Consider the following 22704-nt stretch of genomic DNA (forward strand, 5'->3'; position numbering starts at 1 on the left):
TTTTATCAGAGTGGGTTATCGGCACAACAGTCTGTCGGTAGAGTGGAAGATACATGATGAAAGGCTAGGATGACACGACACTTGAGTACGAAGGAAGACGATGGAGATAAAGATGAATACGAACACGAAGATCAAGACAAAGACTAAGATGAACACGATGACGACGATGGAGATGAACAAGAAGGTAAGGGTGAAGGCGATGATGACGAGAACGATGCAATGAAAAAGTTTATAGGTCTGCATCTTCGGTTGTGCCCAAAAATCCTCCTCACGAGTGTTGTCCACTACCTTACGGCACACGTTCTTCCCCATGACATGATTAATGTATTTTTTATTATTACTGCGATGGAAATATATATGACATATATATAAAGAAACCATAGATTTTCATTCCAACATTATATTTGCCTTCGTTACATTCTAAACCGAGTTATGTGTAAGTTACTAATAAAAACAAATTTTGAACACCAAAATAGTGGAAGCATCGTATTGAATATATTCTTTTCTCGAAAATAATGCTATCGATGAGTCCCCAAAGTACCCCTCAACATAGAACATGTTGCCTTTATATACTCCGAGTTTTTACAATACTCGCATAACCTTTGTTGACTATCCTTGTCCCGAATATCCATATTGTTCTGTATCTAGGTGGTATTTGGGCAACCTTTTGGGACGTGACGTAGGTTCATGTTCAGTGCCAACTCGAATAGCACGCTAAACACTAGCAGCCACGTACTCTCATCTGGGATGGGTGGGAATTCAAGACTCCATACTCTATGCATGCATTCTAAACTGTACACATCGTTGATGTAAGACGTGTACTCAATTTTTAGGTTCACACATGCGACAATTATATGTGCGTATGGGAACTGAAGAGCTTGGCACCTCCCACAATTGCAAGTCCCTCCTATTAGGTTGACACGATATGATGCCCCTAACATGTCCTAATCTGGCCTAGCATACTATGTGACTTGAAATTCCCGGTTCCGACGTGAGTGTTACACTGCATACATAGTGGTCGCTCTTGTCGTAGTTCACCTAATTTCTTTTATTACATCATCATACTATGTGACTTGATATTCCCGGTTCCGACGAGAGTGGCACACTACATACATAGTGGTCGCTCTTATCGTAGTTCACCTAATTTCTTGTATTATATCATCACACTAAGTATGGCTGTCTGCTATCTGTTCAGCGTACGTCGCTGCCCTCTTTGGAAACAATGCAGTCAGATGAAAGTTTGTTTCTTTTACAATCGAGGTTATCGGGAAATGATGCGTAACCCTAAACCTTAAACCTTAAACCCTAAAACCCTAAACACCTTTAGTACAAAATTGATACGCTCTGATAAGTTTGACGTCATGTACTCATACTGTAAACCCCCGTCATACGATTGCGTCCACTGTTCAAAAGGTATGTTGGCAAGGTATGTCACACTATAGCTGTGGATGGCACCCAAATTGTTTAACATTTCATTAAAAGGACGTTAGATGAACTTGTAACTTGTCGAGAAAAGAATACCAATGAATGCAAACAATGAACGAAATACGGTACAACATGACTATGCAGGTAGTGCCAATTACATACCCATGTTGATGATTACATCTCGCTCACTTTTCGAAGGTCATTTTGTATGGTAGTTGGATCTAACATGTTGTAAACAGTACCTATGATGGGTGCGAACCAAAAAGCTACCTTGCCGCTCAATCGCGGACAGGATTTCGATTCCCCTGTCAAATATGACACATATGTTGGGCTGCGGGCAAATGCGATAGTGCAATCAGCTCAGAAAGAAATCCCAGTCGTCTATCATTTCTCCAGGAGTTATTGCAAACGCAATCGACAAAATCTTTCGATTACTGTCTTAAGCAACAACAAACAAAAATCGATGCTGATACCTTTTGTACAGCCAGGTGTTGTCAATTTCTACCAATGGCTTGTAGTGCTAGAAAGCTTCTTTGCATTACTCAAAGGTCCAAAAGAATCAATGGAATACTTTTTTCTCAAGGATCAATTGATCGCCGAAGTACACTGGGTGTGTTTTTAGATTGATTATGAAACCTAGAACGTATCAATTCAACACTTGACACCATTGCTAAAAATAATTATACGAACTGCCCCAACTATGATGCAACTTATGCATAGCTTTTTTTTTCCAACCTACGCTTTGAAGTATAATGGAGTGTAGCCAAGCTGGCTACAAATGTTTGTAATTAACACCGGGACGAGAACTCTAAGACTTACCTTCACCATTGGTAGATAATGTCAGAAATCATGTTAGAATCTAGCCTGGGATGATCCTAACTTGCACCTATCACAACATAAGTATGTGGACCGAAATACTTCTTTATCATCCACAGCCCGGTCTTCTTCTGTAAAGATGTCATGACTTTTCACTTACACCTCTCGTTGTGAATTGCGCAAGTTCCCTTGAATTTCTCAGAATGAGACTTTGTGACGTGGTAGTTCATGCTGTTCTTGAAGCTATACCTCTTTAGTATAACAAGGAAAACATCTTTGCTTGAATATTCCATACCAACTTCTAGTACTCATACGTCACAAGATGTGCGTGCATGGGTAGGTGTTCTATGCGGTAGACGCGAAAACTCTAAACTACCCTTGATTGATAAGTCGATGTTGGTCATATGGGGCAGAGGTTCATATGCCATGTATCGCAAATCTGGATCTGAAGCATTGTCCAAGCTATCATTGTCGGACCCGCAAGGTTCTGGCTTAGTTGGAACCGACTTTGGTTCTTTCTCTAACCTTTTTCTTCAAAAGTACATGTCCGTTCAATTTTTCAATCATTTTTAAGTACATTTTGAATATATTCCTAGAAGATGCTGGTCTTGCAACGTGTTTTCGACCGCGGGAAATTTCTACTTCGCAATCCAACCCTTCCCCCACGCTTATAAAAAGGGGTCTTCCACTCCATACTTCATCATCCCTAAAAAATCTTCTTCCACAGCCACTCTATCCCTCCTCTACAAAATACTTCTTGGTGTTAAAAATTTCTATCAATAAAATTTTTTGGTTGATTTTCGAGGTATTATTGAGTCATCGGTAATGCGATATCGCTCTGAGCCACACACATTTCATATATCATGCTGAGATGTGACCATTATCTCCGAAGCCTATCTTGGGGAAGTCAGGTTCCTAGGTGACTTTGCTTTGTACAGTCACGGGTGGTAGTATACATGGAGATCTCAATTAACGATCGTTATACGGTCATGGATCGAGGTATAACGGGAGAGCTAGTTGACGGTTGTTATGCGACCACAAGCTCAAAATTTTTGAATACCCAAAAATTTTACCTTATAAATAACATTTGGAAGTTTGAGGGCATAATCATAGAGAAAAACTGTGGGTCTTCATGCTATAATCGGCGTAATTTTTTCTCTATTTTTAGGCAGCCAATAACTTTAACCTTCATTCTTATCCGAAGGTCGGCATCGTCGTGGTCGCAAGAGGACTCTCAAGAGGGGAGCAAATGTTTCGGTGGAGCAAAAGTGATGCTCCTTTAAGGCTGACAGCGATTGTCATTATTAAACAACTCATTAATAACTACAATTGTTGCCGCATTGACCAAAGTTTAACCTCTACTTCCGCTGAAAAACCTGCTCTCCTCCTCTTGTGTCCACTTTGGTGTTAGCCTTTGGATAAGAATGAAAGGTTGAAGATATCAACAGCGTGGAAATAGAGAAAAAAAATTACGTTGATTACACCTGAAATCCCTCCATTTTTCCCTATGATTTTGACCTTAATCTTATATATGGTATATATAAGAAATAATTTGTGGAGTATCCAAGAAGCTTGAACTCGTGACCACGTAATGACCATCAACTGGCCCCCAATTGTACTCGAACCCGTGACCGCATCACGGCTGGCGACTGAGACTTCCACTTGGACTTCAACCCCTTATTTTATCAAGCACAATCACCTCGAAACTAGATTTCCCAAAAATGGGTTTATGAGGTGATGTTCCTATCCTGTCACAACATATGAGACATGTTATCACATCCCCGACTCCTCAAAACTACCTTTGAAATTCACCGATTTCAATCGAAAACCCCGAACCCTTTTAAAAAAACTCTAAACCTAAAAATATTAAAAACCCTAACCCTGAGAGAGAGAACGGAAAGCGCGCTTTCTGTAATATTTTAATAATATTTTATATTTATTTTTTAAATACTTATTACAAAAATTTATAACATTTCAGTAATATAATGATTGAGGAAGTAAAAGAAAATCATATAAATGTTTAATTTTTAAATTTATGATAATTAGTATTATGATAAATATAAATTAAGAAAAAAATTAAATTAAACTTGAATTAATTATTGATATTCAAAAAAATTATTGAAAATTTAAAATTTTAAAAAAGAACTCGTTATGTTAATATTTTATATCTTCAATCTCAATCCTGAATAATTGTTTCTGTAGTAGGCCCAAATTAGCCCGGGCCCATGTGAAATAAACAATGGGGCAAACTCAGTTTATTACAAGCCCAACAAGAAGCCCACAACATTTTTAGCAAAAACCCTAAACAATTCAACCGAAACCCTAGCCGCAGCAAGCCCCGCCTCCATCAGACTCCCTAGGCGCCGCACGTCTCGGGGCCAACTGCCTTCCCCGCGTCGTGCTCTTCACGATTTCTTGCAAAAGTGGACTAGAAATAGTCTAAAAAAGGAGAAAATACTGTAAATGGCTTATATTTTTAGGCTATATAAAGGGTATCTGTTTTGTAAACAATGGGGGATTTTTCAGTGTAAAAAGCATACGAAAATAGGGGGAGAGAACAGAAAAGATCAGTATTTTTAGGTGTTTTTTGTTTTCTTGGAAGTGTCCATCGTCTTTTTATTTATATATATATATTTTGTATTTTCTTTTATTTGGATTTTATTTCACTTAAAATAATAAAGAAAAGAGGGAAAGAAGCTTACCTGGTGCTGTCGCGGTGTCCCCTCTCCGTCGCAATCGGAGGCCGGGGCATCATCGGAGGCCAAAGGTCGGCCTAGCGGCATCGACAATAGGAAAATTGAAAAACCCTAGCAGAGAAGGCTAGGGTGGTTTGGTGTTTTAATATAAACTGTTTTTTTTTATTTTTTTTTTATTTTTTATTTTTGGGTTTTATAACAGACCAAACGACGCCGTTTTGAAAGGGGCCAGACCCGCGCGTCGACCCGACCTGCAACAGAGTCCGCGCGTTCTGGCTCTAAATGGGGAATTTACGCATTTGGTCCCCCGTTTTTTATTTGATTTTAATACAGTTATTTCATGTATTTTCAATTCAGCAACGAAATTTCTTTCCTGCTTCAATTTGGTCCAGGGGCCATGTGCCTGCAACCACTAGAACGGCGCCGTTTGGCCAGCGCGGGGATATTTATTTCTTTGGTCCTTCCCCTTTCAGGCGCAATTTAATTTGGCCCTTTTGTTTTTTTAATTTTTGACCCTAAAAGTCTGTTTAATTTTGATTTAGTCCCCATTTGTTGTTATTATTATTATTACTACTCTATATACATACGCATGCATATATACTATATAATATGTACTTTATATATTAAATGTTTTAATGCATATACATATATATATATTGATATATTTCGTTATTGTTTTATTCTCATAGTTTTATATACATATATATATACATTTATATTTTATAATGTTCATATATTTTCCATGTTTTATAATTCGTACGTATATATAAATTTTTTTAAAAACATTTTTTACTGTTCTATATATATTCTATTATTTTATACATATTGTACATATGTAAATATTTTAATATACATATACGTATTTTCATAATTTACCAATACATACACTTATACATTTTTTATTTTGTAAATATATACACATATACATTTTTTTTATCTTTATTTTATTTTCATGATTTTCATATACATATATACATGCATTTTTTACTAGTTTTTTTGGTTAGATGAATTTCATTCTTTCTTTTTGTTTGCAAATTTACTTGTAAATTGTACTTGTATATATATTTGTAAATATTTATTCATATATGTTTGAAATTAAAGTTGTGTTTCATATTATACATTAACTTTTAACATACCATTCGGGAAATATATTTTGGTTTTATCGAAGCATTAAAATCATCATATTTTTACAAATTTCCAAAATATTTGGCATTCATGATTCTCGGGAAAGATTGTGTCCTAACTTACTGGATTGCGATTATTTTTCGATGAATTTAGAAAGTCAAGTATTTGTTTTGCAATAAATTCGCAAAATTTAAATAAAAGCTTATTCTCGGGAATTCAAAATGTTGGGTCCTAACTTACTGGTCATGACATTTTCTTCTCGAAATAAGAATTTTCAAAAGAAAAAGGCAATATTCGGGTATTTTGAAGATTTAAAAACATTGTGCCCTAACTCACTGGGTGTGATGTTTTATTTCTTTGAAATAAGAATGTCTTATTATTTTAATTCGTTCATGAAATAAAAAGTTTCATTTTAAAATCTTTTCAAATTTTCGACACCAAGGCATTAAAAAAATCAATTTAGTACCAATTTTGGGCGTTACGAGGGTACTAATCCTTCCTCGTGCGTAACTGACTCCCGAACCTGTTTTCTCAAATTTCGCAGACCAAAATTATTTTTAAGGTAGGCCGATCACACCTTAATAAAGGATCGGTGGCGACTCCAGTTTTGTTTTTAAAGTTGACAACCAAAATTTTTTGTTTTCAAAAAAACGGTTTCGACAGCTTCAAAATATTGTTATAAGTCCAATTTTTTTAAAAAAAGACTTATAATTAATTAACACATGTAATAGATTAAAAAGGTGTGCTTAGTTGAATTAAAATTACATAATATCTTAAAACATATTATCATCATTATACACATTTTTTTAATAATTTAGTGCAATATTAGCATCATTGTTTGAAGTTTCAAAATATAAAATAAATGTGGTGTAAAAAAATGTAAAATAAATCTATTGTGATATTGTTTATATTTTATTAAAATTGTGTTTATAGAATTGCTATACTAAAATACTTAGATTATATTTTTTGTTTTTAAAAATATAAAATTATGTTTATAGAGTTTTTAATATTATTTTACAATTATGTTGTTATTTAGTTTTAAAATTAAAATTAAAATTTAAAATATATAGTTAAGTTTGTATCTATATTCATATAATTCGAGTAAAAAAGAGAGAGACTTTTTTTTTTAAAGTATTTTAAAATAAAAGGGACTTATGTTGTAAGATTAAATAGAGATTTATCGAAAAAATTAAATAGATGCTTTAATTACTATATTTATAAAAATAATTCAGAATTTAAAGAAATTCATGATACCAAACTATAACACGTAATAATTTATAAGGATTAATAATAAAAATACACTCCATTAGTTTAAGATGTAATTGTAATTTTAATTCATTAATAATTATTACAACATAACAATTAGTGGGAAAATGTAATTTTAAAAAAAAATGAGACCCATATCATTACAAAAGTCAATGTAAAAGAGCACGATTGTGAATTTATTGCAATTAATTTTCAAAATAATAAAGATATACAAATACATTAAAAGTGTTCATAGACTGTGTTGAGGTCAGGTTTCAAAAACTTTCTTAGAGAACTTAACTTGTCTCGATTAATTAAAATGACTTTTCTTTTTATTGTTTACATGTAGCAATAAATATTTTTATTTAAAGTTAATTATAAAAATTATAAATATTAATATAGCATTATTTTTATTATTTTTTAACAATAAAATTGATCGGGTTAGATCAACTTAAGATTAAATAATCTAAATTTAAACTCAACCCAAATTGACCCGAGGCAAATAGATTATTTAACAGATGAACGCCTTTAATATATATTAATAAGGTTTAATAATGTTAAAATAATAAATATATTTACCAGAAAAATAAAAATATTGTAAGTAATTTACGTTAAATAATAGAGAAATCAGAACTCTTTTGATTGTGAATTTATTTATTTACGTATTTAGTAAGGTTTTATCTCAACAATTAAGGAATTAAACCAAATATATGTACCATCTTTATTCTCATTAAAATGCATATCCAACAAGATAATAATTTAGTAAATTATGCAAATTTGAAAATAAAAAGTATTAATATCCGGAAAGAATCAACTCAGTTTTAAATTAATCAATTGACAGTCAATTGATTTAAGGCTGATTTATGTGAATATGTTAAAAAAAATTTAATTGAGAAATCACATTGAGTTTTTGAAAATTTATTCATCTACATTATTTTTAGAGAGAGAAAGAAAAACGTGTTTTATAGGGCGCATTTTTACTAATGTAGGTAGTGTTTTCTGGCCAACGTGCAGAATTCCAACAGCGGTAGGATACCAATAACCATATTATTTCTTATATAAACTTCTCCAAACCTCATTCTTTTCAACTCAATTCTCACTTTTTGATTTTCAATTTTTTATTTTCAATTGTCAATTCTCGATTTTTTATTCTAAATTCTAAATTCTAAATTCTAAATTCTAAAATCTTTTCTTTTTATTTTTTTGTCTGAATCCTTCAATTTTATTTTATTCATTATAATTTGTAATATGACAAATCAACTTATTCGTTTAGATGACAAGCAAACTCCGATGTTCAAGGTAAGAAAATATTATTAAATTATTAAATTATAATTAGTTAATTATTATGTTGTTAAGAAAATTTATTAAATTATTTAATCTTAAATAGTTAATTATTATGCTGTTTAGATTATTACTTTTTTTTATGTTTTTATACTTAGCCTGAAGATCAGATTTTGGAGGCGTACATAAACAATTTAAGCGAAGGTGCACCAGATGTCATTCATGGACACTTGCAAGATGCAGGATTTTTATACATGGCTCGCATGCTCGAGGGGACTAAATTGGACCCCTTACTTATCAATGCTTTGGTCGAAAGATGGAGACATACACATTCCATCTTCCATGAGACGAGTGTACAATTACACTCAAGGACATCAGTTTACAACTCGATCTACCGGTCAATGGGGATGTCGTTATGGGGCCAGTTACTAGTTCGGATTGGAGTGCAACATGCGAGCAACTACTAAAGAAGGTGCCGAACAAGTTTAAGGGTAGCCAAATCGAGATGAGATTGTTGGAGGACAACTTCCAAAGTTCAAACTATTAAGGCTTCTGCAAGTGACATTGAAAAGGAACATTTCGCGTGCACATTGATCTTGAGGTTGATCGAAGGTCTTCTAATTCCAGATAAATCTCGCAATCTGGTACATTTAAGGTGGCTACTATTACGAGCTGACTTGAAAGAATCAGGATGACTTAGTTAGGGATTAGCGGTGCTGGCGACCTTGTACCAAGAAATGTGTTGAGCAACGATACTAGATAAAGTTAAAATCGGTAGTTGTATGCTTCTTCAATCGTGGGCATGATATCGACTACCATTTTTATGCCCTCGAGTGGAACTCCCTTATAAATTCTCACTCGTCATATGGCAAAATTCATTTGATAATATCATTACCATTTTTATTTTTCATTGTTGTAATTTTGAAAAAACATATTATTTGAATAGGTGGAACAACCCCACGAGACACAACGGTATACCAACCGAGCTCGAAGATGAGACTAGTTTATAAATTTTAAATTTATATAATATGAATTCTAGCACTTGAAGTTAAATATTAGGTATGTGCTAAAAAATATAAATTCGTACTACTTTTTGTATAGATGCCATATGCGAATCCAAGGAATCAAGAATGCGTTTTGATAGAATTTTTGGCCAACATCTAGCATGTGAAAATGCCATTGGTCATTTTTGCAACTGTCTAGATGCACAAATCCAACTGAGTGATGCGACAATTCGAGTGTAAGCAATGTATTCCACCGCCACCGCAAAAGCTCGATGACTTGCACAAGACCGATTTGTGGGGGAGACCCGAGGAAGATTGACCTGCGTTTCGCAAGAAATACATTGATATGTGGCAGCATGGGTACGATTACTTGCCAATACGTGAACCATTTCTCACACCGCAGTTGGCGACATTTTCGAATTACATGGAGTGGTTTAGGCATAACTACAAGCTGTATCTACTGCCGGCTTCAGGAAGGAGTTGACAACGTCACTGTAGGAGGCCAATAGTAGGGTCTCAATCCTAGGTTGAGAGGAGATGTCATGACGAGATCGACATTTGCTCCATCTACACCAGTGGACTCGATTGCCATGCAACCTCTTGGTCAGTATAGTTCATTTTTTTCTTCTAACTAGTTTTTCAGTCACAAGCATCACAACACGCACACTCATCCCCTGTATCATCACCTTTAGTTCCAGTTTATTTCACACAACCACCATAGCACGCACAATCATTCCCAGCATCAACACATTCAACACTAGTTTTTTTTACACAAGAACCACAACACGCGCAATCATTCCCTACATCAACACCTTCTCCAGAGATAAAATATGCACGACTGCCACCCACCCTGCCATATTACATGTCGATCCTGCCCACAACACTGACGCATCCGGTATCGTCGATGATTCCCACCTTCTATCCGTAATCAAGTTATGCAACACCATATAGTGGCCCACTAGTAGTGTCGCAAACACCCCCATCATTGTTATTCTACCGAGGTGGGTCATCCTTGCAACCATTGACTCAAGCAGGGGGATCTATGATGGGCGGCTAGGATGCAGTCGCAGTCAACCACGGAGGAAGGAGATGAAGTCAGCGATCAACTCCAACATGCACATTAAGATGAAGCCAAAGTCGAGAAGAGCTATCAAACTAAATAGTGCGATGGAACTCTAGGTGTGCCCGATGCCCACCCGATTGTGGCACACATTCGGGACACCAATAATTATGTTATTTTGTAATTTTGTAATTTTTTGTATACTTTGTTTTACACCCTAAATTTATAATTATTTACAATATACGAAATAAATTTATTAAATTGGTGTGATTTGTACACAATCAAGTTGAGAGTTTAAAATTTACAATTATTTATGTTACCTTTTCATTTAAGTTTTTCTCAGTCCATTTGTTAGGTACAATATTTCCAAAAAGCAAAGAATTGTTCAGAAGGTTCGGAAAAAGATTAAAATTTTGGCTTGTGAATTGTATTATATTTTACTTCAATAATTAATATCAACTTACAATTTACAGAAAAAATTAATGAATAAACGAATAAATTAGTGTTTTCACTGCATGAGTTAGTGTTTTAATTAGCTCTTCTACACTTCAATAATTAATATTAACTTTGGCTTGTGAGTTCTACAAGTGCAATTTCTACATTTTTCTCGATCAAGTTTATCCCAAGAATCTCCGGTTGTAGGGGCTCATGAGCAATCAAGTTTGGTGGTTAAAATACTTAGAAAGAACATGCTCTCTATAAAGGGAATTTTCATCTGACATGGTAGTGAAAATGCATCCTGCAAGACGTATTTTTAAGCCACATGTCTGACATGTTAGTAGAAAACGCGTCCTGTAGGAAGCACCTAAGTCAATATGTCTAGAGGTCTTCACAAACCTAGAAGAAAAATATGTATTAAACCACATTCATTCCCCCAAAGAACGAAAACATTTACTAAGAGATAAACTAGACCCACTAGAAGGAATAGTTCAAAGTGTCAACAAATTCTAGAACTACATCTCATTTTTTAACACGATCTCTAATGAAATGATGTCTAATTTTAATATGCTTAGTTCTAGAATGTTGGATGAGATATTTAGTGAGACAAATAACACTAGTATTGTCACACTTGATAGGAATGATATCTACATCAATTGCATAGGCCGTAAGTTGTTTCATCCATAAAACTTAAGCACAACAACTATAGGTAGAAATGTACTCTGCTTAGGTGGTGTATAATGCAACACTATTCTATTTCTTTAAAAACTATTATATGAGCATGTTGCCTATAAATTGACAAGTATCGGAGGTGTTTTTCCTATCTAATTTGCAACCTTTAAAATCTGCATCCGAGAAGGCATGCAAGCTAAATGAAGAGTCTCTAAGATACCAAAGGCCTAAATTAGGAGTGTCTTTAATGTATCTAAAGATTCTCTTAATGGCTTGTAAATAAAACAATGAGCCAGTCATTGACCTATATAATTTTATATCAACACATTTACCTTCCTCATCTTTGTCAAGTTTTGTAGAGGAGCTCATTGGTGCACCCTATGGTTTGAGATTATCCATCCCAAACTTTTTGAGCATTACCTTTATGTGCTTAGTTTGATTGATGAAGATGACATCCTTCTTTTGCTTGATTTGGAGTCCCAAAAGAAATTTAGTTCTCCCATCATACTCATCTTAAATTCACCTTGCATTAGCTTGGAAAATTCTTGAAAAAAATCATTAGTAGCACAAAAAATAATATCATCAACATATATTTGAAATAATAACAAATCTTTGTTTTTTCTTTTGATAAAAAGTGTTGTGTCAACATTCCCTTTACAATAACTTTTTTCAATAAGAAAATTTGATAGTCTTTTATACCAAGCTCTAGGAGCTTTTTTTAAACCATATACTTTTGAAAGTTTGAAAACATGATTTGGAAAATTTGAATCTTCAAAGCTGAGTGGTTGTTCTACATACACTTCTTTATTTATAAAACTAATTAGAAAAACACTTTTAACATCCATTTGATATAATTTAAGATCATTAAAGCATACAAAAGCTAAATACATCCTAATAGCTTCCATTCTAACTAAGGGAGTATATGTTTCATCATAATTTATTCCTTCCTCTTGAGTGTAACCTTGAGTAACAAGCCTAGCCTTGTTCCTCACAATGATACCACTCTCATCGAACTTGTTTCTAAAAACCCATTTAGTACTTGTAGTAGATTTATCATAAGGTCTTTCTACTAGGATCCATACATTACTTCTCTTAAATTGATTTAACTCTTCTTGCATGACCAAAATCCAATATTCATTATTTAATGCTTCTTTGATATTTTTAGGCTCAATGCATGAGATAAATGCAACAAAATTACAAGTATTTATAAGATAATATCTATTGGTTACCCCTTTGGATGGATCTCCCAAAATCTTATCATCCTTTACCTAGTTATACTCTCTTGTATGATTGACTTCCTTTTTATCTATGGTGAGCTTCTTTAGAGCTTCTTGTGTTTGTTCTTGAATCTTGTTAATTGATGAATGATTAGTCTTATCATCATTGTTTAATATTCTTACATAATCATCATCAACACAAGAATCCTTTCTAGAAAAAAGGGTTAGCATAATTGAAAATAACATGTATTGACTCTTCAACTACTAAAGTTCTTTTATTAAAGACTCTATAAGCTTTAAGATTTAAGGAATAACCAAGAAAAATTCCTTCATCACTTTTTGCATCAAATTTACCAAGATTGTCTTTACAATTATTTAAAACAAAACACTTGCATCCAAAAGGATGAAAATAGCTAATGTTAGGCTTTTTGTTTTTAAAAAGTTTATATGGAGTTCTTTAAAATAGGTCTAATCATTAATCTATTAACAATATAGAAAGTGGTGTTTATGGCTTCCGCCCAAAAATATTTTGGTAAATTGTTTTCACAAAGCATGGTTCTAGTTATTTGTTCTAAAGTTCTACTTTTCCTCTCAATATCTCCATTTTGTTGAGCGGTTCTAGGTGCAAAAAAATTGCGGCTAATACCATTTGATTTGCAAAAATTTTCAAAACCAAGATTTTAAAGTTCTGTTCCATGGTCACTTCTAACACTAATGATAGAGTAACCTTTTTCATTTTGATTAATTTATGAAAATGTGATGAATTTTTCTAAAGCTTCATTTTTAGTACTTAAGAAAGAACCCAAGTAAATCTAGAGTAATCATCTACAAACACAAAAGCATATTGTTTTCCGCCCAAGCTAGTAGTCCTAATTTGTCCAAAAAGATCAATGTGAATTAATTGAAGAACTCTACTAGTAGATACATCATTGATTGGTTTAAAAGAAACTCTCCTATATTTGCCTTTAACACATACACCATAAACTTTATTTAAATCAAAATCAATTATTGGAAAACCTCTTACTAAGTCTTTTTTGGTTAATTTATCCAATATGCTTATGCTAGCATGTCTTAATTTTCTATGCCACAATAAATAATTATTTTCATTTTTATCAATAAGGAATATGTTTGATTCATGCATGTCATCTAAATGCACCATGTATATATTTCCTATTCTATGTCCTACAAGAACAATCTTATTAGATACAATGTCAATTACTATTGTTAGATTCAAAGATGACATTCAAACCTTTATCGCACAATTGACTAATACTTAATAGATTATACTTAAGACTGTTGACATATAAGGCATTTTTAATAAAGATTAAAGAGTTTTTACCAAAAGAGCCAATTCCTTTAATAAGTCCTTTGCAGTTGTCACCAAATGTAACTTATCCTCTACTTTTTGGCATCAATTCGATAAAATGTCTCTTGTCATCGGTCATGTGTCTCGAGCATCCACTATTAAGGTACCATGAGTTCGTACTTGTATTGTTCAACTTGAAGCAATGCCCATTTCCCTACAAACATTGAATTAAAGTTTTGTTTTTGGTACCCAAATTATTTTGGGTCCATAAGCATTAGTTCCTAACATTCTTGTCCTTTTGGGTATCCATTTTAGAAGAGCATCCTTGTCTTGAGTATCACTAAGTCCTTTAGGGACCCATATACTCTTAACAAGTTTTCCCTTGTAAAATCTTGAAGGACTTCTATGTTTTTAGTAATTAAAGCTTGCTTTAATAAAGTTTGCTTTTGAATTGTTAAATTAAGCTTTCTTTGATACATGATTTTGATATAAAAAGTTAAAAGTCTTTTTGAATATAAGCTGAATTTGACAAGATAATTTTAAATTTGAATTCTAAGAAATAAAATTGTTAATACTTATAATAAGCTCTTAGAAAATTTTGAAAAAAAATTAAAATCAAGTGAAATTATTTTTAACCAAGTCAAAATGATCTCAATTAAGTTAAAATCATTTTAACATATCAAAATGATTTTCAAACAAGTCAGAATTGCTTCAGGCCAAAAAGTATCGATACCGTTTTGCCAGGTATCAATAATTTTTGAAAATAATCGATACCCTTAGTAAAATCGAGACCAAAAAGGTATTCTGTTAAAAACCTAAAAATTATCGATACCATGTTTTTAGTATCGATACTTTTTCAAAAATAATCGATAACTTACTTAAAAACGATACCAAACTTGTATTATATTTTTTTTCATATATCAGGTATCGATACCTATATCAGGAAGTATCGATAAAATATTTTTGAAGTATCAATTTTTTATTCCAACGGTCACTGAATTAGCATTTATGACAAAAAAATATCGATACTCTTTTTGGAGGTTTTGATACTCGAAGTTTCAGGTGAAATAAATACTCTAGTTTTTCATCCCTAATGGCTATATTAACTTCTCCAACATCCTCAAATGCTGGTAATCTATTAGGGGGTATAAATATCATCTTTTAAAGTCCTACAACATCCAAGAAAAGTACTTCAAGGAAAAATCATCAATCAAACAATTTTAGAGCTTAAAATTTCATATTCTTCTTACATACACTTGTGAGCCTTATCTCCTTTATTTTTGTTCAAGTGTATTTCATTGTTTTTGTGCTTCAATTTGCAAACAAATTTATCTTGTAAGGATTATTTCTTTCTTTTTTCTCATTTGTATCTCTTTGAGAGGTTTTTAAACTTAAGATTTGGGGTAGAAATCTTAAAGAGTTTTAAGGTTAAACATTATCCACAAAGGTTGAACAAATTAGTGAACTTGAGATGAATCCTTAGTGGTGGAAAGCTAAGGTAGTGGAGTAGGCAATTAGGGCTGAACCACTCTAAATTCTTTGTGTTTTTTATTTCTTTCTTGCCTTTGCTTTCACCAAATTTTTTAAAAGGCCAATTCACCCCTTCTTGGCATTTTCCTTTTGTTTCATCGAGCTTTCAAATTCTTTTGCTTTTTAAATCTTTTTGGAGAAACTTTGTTAGGTAAAGCTTTTTATTTTTCAAGCTACTCAAGCTGCTTTTGATGATCATTATGAACTTTTGAAAGTAAATTATGTAAGATAGAATTATTTTTTTCAAAATCATTTATAATTTCCTATATATAATTTATCTTACTTTCAAGTTTATGATTGACCTTGGAGAGTGAATTATTTACATCTTTTAATTTGGAATGTTTTTCTTATATTTAGAAACCGTAATTTAAAAATCCAAGCCTAACTCATCATAAGCATCTTGTAATTCATCAAATGAATAAGAATCTTCATCTCTCCAAGTAACTACACTAGTATTGTGCTTATGTTTGCTAGATCATTTTTTCTTCTATTGGGGACAATCAAACTTGATATGTCCTGGCTTCTTGCACTCATAGCAAATTATGAGATCCTTCTCCTTGGTAGATTCAAGCTTTAACCCTACTTCTTTTGGAATCTTTTTCATTTATTGGACTTCATGAATCTCTTAAATCTCCTAGCAAACATAGCCATATCTTTGTCTTCATCCACCTCTTCTTTTGATTCACTATCTTCATTTGTGGTGGATTTAATAGTAACACCAACCTTTTTATTCACAACTTTTTCTTCTTCTACCTTTTCCTCGAGTCTCATCTCATAAGCGGGCAAAGAACCGATCAGCTCATTTAGAGAGAGGGTCTCAAAATACTTTACTTCTTCTATAGTGGCTACCTTAGCTTCCCAATACTTTGGCAAGCTTCTTAGCTTCTTTCTTACTACTTCTTTGTTGGGGTATGTCTTCCTATAGATTTAAGCCCATTTATGATGATGATGAATCTATCGAACATTACTTTAATATCCTTTTTGAGCTTAATTTTGAAAGTTTGATAATTAAGGGTAAGGTTTTCCACTTTTGACTTCTTAACTTGGCTTGTGCCCTTATGAATGACTTCTAGCTTGCCTCATATCTCCTTGGTGTTGGGACAAGATGAAACTCTAATTTAATGCTCTTATCTTTCTCGTTTCATTCTTTTTTACTTTTTGGAACTAGAAGCTTTCCTTGTTTAAGAGGTATGGAAGGACTGTCCATGATGATATCCTATACGACAAGATTATTGACTAGAATGAATAGCATCATTCTAGTCTTCCAATATGAATAGTTGACACCATTAAAGTAAGGAGGTTTGAAGATAGATTAGGATTCTCCAAGAAAGACTGAATCGGATGTAGACGTCATCTTGTGGATTGAATTTAGGATTTGAAGAGCTTTCCTGAGGATCTTCTCTTAGTTGTTAAACAGTCTTTTAGAGACTAACTTTGATACCAATTATTAGTTCGATAATGGATCAAAAACTCAATCAAAATAGACAAAAGGGTGGTGAATTGGTCTTTTGAAAATTTGGAGAAAGCAATGAAAGAATATGAAACAATTCACACAACAATTTAGAGTGGTTTGGTCTCAATTGCCTACTCAACTACCTTAGTTTTTCACAACAAAAGATTTTCCCAAATTTACTAATTTGATCAACCTTTGAGGATAAGGTTTAACCTTACAACTCCCTTAAGATTTCTACACAAATCTTAAGACTCAAACCCTCTCAAAGAGAGACAAATAAGCAAACAAAGAAATAACACTTACAAGATCAAAGTGTTTGCCAATTAAGCAAAATTACAAAGAAAACACTTGAGCTGATAGAAAAACAAAGAAGCTCGAAGTGTATGTAAGAAAAGTAAGAAAAACTTGAGCTCAAAGGTTGTTTAACTGATCTTTAAGCTTGAATACTCTCACTCGTTGTTGTAGAACCTTTAAAAGTTGGTATTTATACCATTCAATTGATTTCTAACCATTGTGATTGTTGGGATATTGAATAGAGTTGTTGGGGATGAAAATACAAGTGCATTAGTTCACCTCCAACAATAGGTGTCAATATTTTTCTAAAATTATGAATATAAATAGCATTTAATGACTAAGAATTAAAACTGTCGATACCAAAAGAACTTTATCAATACCAAACAAAAGGTATCGATACTTAATGAATCCTTTGGAGGTTAGAATACCAATTTAGTATAGATATAAAAGAATGTATCGATAAAGGTGTACTTATATTGATACTTAAATAAATTTATCGAGACCAAGCAAAAGGTATTGATATCAAATCGATATTTGGGAAACATTTTGGACAGCTGAATGTCATTTTCATATGATACGGAAAAATGTATTGATAAATTTGTGAATCTATCGATACTCATTTAAATTTATCGATACTTGTAACACCCCAAACTCGGCCTAGACGTTATGGCCGAATCTGGCATGCCACATTAAAGTGTCTTTCGAAAACAGTAATTATTTTGAAAATTCGTCTTCTGCTAAACTAGCAGTTTAAAATAAGTAAGCAAAAGCCCAATTAAAAATTTAAACAAACTTAAAGGCCTTATTACAAAAAACAAACCTAACATTTAATTTAAATTAAAAAAACAAGTGCAGATCAGCTGTAGTTGTGTGGCCACCTCCAAGTCCCTCGCAGCACCAAATCGCCTAAGATTGAGGATTACCTACACGGTTGAAAGGAAAGAGTGGGTTTACGAAACTCAGTGTGTAATTCCCTATCAGTCAATCAGTAAACAACAAGTACTGACAGTCTAGGCCTGAGCCCTATTCAGTAACAGTACAGTGTGGGCCTTATCCCAAGACATCAACAATGTGGGCCTTAGCCCAATACAGCAACAATGTGGGCCTTAGCCTAAAACATTAACAATGTGGGCCTTAGACCTAAACAGTATCAGTACCGTGCAATGATGCAACCCATCCCAATCCAGCCAACACACTACTCCGTACCACCAACACACTTTGTGGGGATAAAATCGACCCACCCAGCCAACACACCAATATCTCAGCAAAGCTGTCAATAATAGAATCACAGTAAAGCTACTAGTAACAGTATTGCAGCAAAGCTGCCAGTAACAGTATCGAAACAAAACTGCCAGTAACAATATACTTCCTTCATAACAGTATCCCAGCCCCATGCAATATGTCATATCATAAATCATACGTGTATGCAGAATGTCATACATATCATAGAACAAAACAACCATACATAACATAAGGCCATATAGTCATTTCATCTTCTAGGGGTATAATAGTCATTTTATCCTATAGGGGTATTTCGGTCATTTTATCCTATAGAGGTAATTCGGTCATTTTACCCTATAGAGGTAATTCGATCATTTTACCCTTCGGAGGTATTTCGATCATTTTACCTTTTAGAGTATTTTGGTCATTTTACCCTATGAGGGTAACTCGTTCATTTTACCATATGGAGGTATTTTGGTCATTTCTACCTTCGGGGGCATTTCAGTTATTTCACCCTTTGAGGGTATTTTGGTTATTTTACCCTTTGAGGGTATTTCGATCATTTTACCCATCGAGGGTATTTTGGTTATTTTACCCTTTGAGGGTATTTTAGTCATTTTACCCAGTAGGGGTATTTCGATTATTTTACCCTTCGAGGGTAATTCGATCATTTTACCCTTCAAGGGTATTTTAGGTCATTTTATCCTTCGAGGGTATTTCGATTATTTTATCCTTCGAGGGTATTTTAGTTATTTTACCCTTCGAGGGTATTTTGGTCATATTACCCTTTGAAGGCGTTTCGGTCATTTTACCCTCTGAGGGTATTTCAGTCATTTTACCCGTCAGGGGTATTTCGGTCATTTGCCCACAAATCACATGTTGGGCTTACCACTCGAGCAATCGCACGCCCGTGTGGACTCAAACGCCGTGTTAACGGCTTTTCAGCTTTTCACCGATCTACGGTTGTAGTGGGTGATTACACACCTGATTGTGAAGACGCACCTAGATCCACGAACTCCCAAAATCTCGACTAACAAAAATGGCTTAGCCAACTTATACCACTAACAAAAGTTGACAAAAATCTTCTTGACGGATATCTGCATTGGAAATGGATTTATTAAACAAACTTGATTAATCATGATAACTTACAGAAATACAGCGAGCATTTGGCCTACACCAAGAATGCTAGCCCACATACCTGCCTTAGATCGAGAGAGGAGAGGAAGATTTCGACGACTTGGAAACACTTGAATATTTCTTCCCTCCTAAAGGAATTCGAATTGTTAGAGAATGGAATGGCGACAATTGGCTGAACCACAATCAATAAGGGAAAAGAAATAGCTCTCGATCACAAAGAAAATAATAAGAGATGGAAATTAAAGACAGAGTGAGAAGGACATTCGGCCAAAGAAAAAGAAGAGGAGAGAAAAGTGATTTGGCTCGACGGATAAGAGAAGAGAAGAGGGAAGAGAAAAGAGATTTGGCAATGAGGGGATTCAGCCACAACAAACAAAAAGGAAAAAAAGAAAAGTAAAGAGAGAAAATGAAATAAATGAGCAAACCCGAGAGTAACTTCCAGTACTTGGCAAAATTCGACACCAAAACTAAAACGTGAAACCCGAACTCACAGAAATCGAAACAGACTAAGAGAGAAACTCCAAAAAAAACCAAAACCGAACACTTTAAGTGATAAATGATCAAATTCGGCACAACCACCCTCCCAAATCAAATTCCTTGATTTCCTCCCCAAATCTCTCCCCTTATCCCTCCTTGAGTTACTCCACCTATTTCTCCTCAACTCCCTCTATGACCAGTTCAAACTCCATTTAGCAGTGTTCTATTCCAACTCCACCACTTACCCAGCTCAAGTAGCAAAATAAATACTCCCATGTGCAACCCAGGACTTGAACCTCAAACCTCACAGTTACACAACATGCCACCTTGCCATTAGACCACAAGCTCTTTTTGTGTCATAAAACAAACACTATTATTTATAAGGCTTATATGCTAGTGTCCAGATTCATTTAAGAGCAAAACTAAAAATTTTGCAAAAGCTAAGACTTGAACCTCTAACTTCTCAAACACTTCCAAACACTCCTAAATCACTTAACTATTAAAGCAGGCATTCATTTATGTTACTTTCTTGCACAACTAAATATTTATGTGCAATCTCCTAACTGTTCCCTTATTCAAAACCTATTTCTTCTAGGTCTAAAATTCGGGATGTTATAATACTTGACAAAAAAGTATCGATCCTGGATCGATACTTTTTGGTCTAGAGCAATTTTAACTTGTTTGGAAAAAATTCTAAGACATTGTTTTAACTAAATTGGCTTTGAAAAATGATTTAAAATTATTTTGATTCAATATATTTTCTTTTAAGATATCATTTGAGATCAACTTTTTGCCAAGTATTGTTTTAAAATGATTTTGATTCAAAAAATAATATTTGTTATATCAAAATTATTTTCCAACTAAAGATTAGTTTAACAAACTACAATAAAATGAGCAGAGTTCTTCAACTTGTCTACAATCACTTAAATTGAACCCTTATTTTTCGGTGATAATGACAATCCTGTCACAAAGTCCATGGTGATTTGCTCCCATTTCCATTCAGAAATCATTATAGGTTTCAATAATCCTTACAAAACTAGAGTTAATAAAATAATACAAACATATTATGAATTAAAAAAAAAGTCTCATATGAACTTACCAGATACAAACAACAATAAAAGAAGTGTCAATGACTAATCTACAATTTCTCCTATTTCTCTATTATCTTTCGATTGATTCAAATCCCGATCTATAATAATTCATTTCAATTTATCAATTCTAAACATCTTTTAACAGCCTATTATAAACATATATCAATTAAATTTCATTTTTTGGATCTCCCCTAAAGTTTTAGATTTTATTCAATTTAATCCCTAAAATCAAAATAACTATATATTTCAAATTTAAGCTTTGTTTTTCAATTTGATTTCAATTTCATCATTCTATAACCCTCTATTATCTATAATTAAAAAATTTCATACCAATTTTGAAATATTTAACTTTAGTCCCTATATTCAAAATTAACAATTTTTACTTTACAAATTAATCCTTTTTCATATCTAAGCATCAAATCTAAAGAAATATTACCAATTTCTTCAAGCATTCATCAATAGTAACATTTAAAAACTTTAACAGTTGTGAAAACTAACATCCGGATTAGCTAAATCGAGTTACAACAATCTAAAAAACATCAAAATACTAAAAATGAGATTTGATTAGCTTACCATGCAAGAATGGAAAGCTTGGCCGAATGTTGGAAATAAAAAATGCTTCCATGTTTATTTTTCTTGTTTTTGGACGATGGGGGAAAGAAAAATAAAAAGGAGACGACGGCTTCTTAATTTATTATATTATTAACATATATATTATTATTTTCATTTAAACTTTAACATATAAAATATCAATTTCATACACCTAACCGTCCCACTATAACTTAAAATGGCTATTTTTCATTTAAAGCCTTGAATAATCATTATTTAGCCCTTTCTAGTTAATGGAAATCAATAGAAATTATTTTTTATGATTTAGTCCTTGTACCTTAATTAGTCACTAATTGAGTAAAATTTCCTATCCAAAATTCAATTCATCCATATAATCGGTCAATAAATATTTAATAAAAGAAAACAAAGTCTTGGTACGTCATTTTCTGACACCACTGACTTTAAGGTCAGCACACTTGTACTTTAACTAACTATGCAATTGACAATTTTCACTAGAAAAAAATTAACTAATAATATAATTAACTCCTAAATATTAATTAATAATATTTACAAACTCGATCATCAAAGAACGGGGTTTCAAAACCACTGTTTCTTGCACCACTAAAAATTGGGTCGTTACAAGTTTAATTAGTTACATTGTATAATA

This window comes from Gossypium hirsutum, chromosome D08 (assembly GCF_007990345.1).
Source record: "Gossypium hirsutum isolate 1008001.06 chromosome D08, Gossypium_hirsutum_v2.1, whole genome shotgun sequence".
NCBI classification, from domain to species: Eukaryota; Viridiplantae; Streptophyta; class Magnoliopsida; order Malvales; family Malvaceae; genus Gossypium; species Gossypium hirsutum.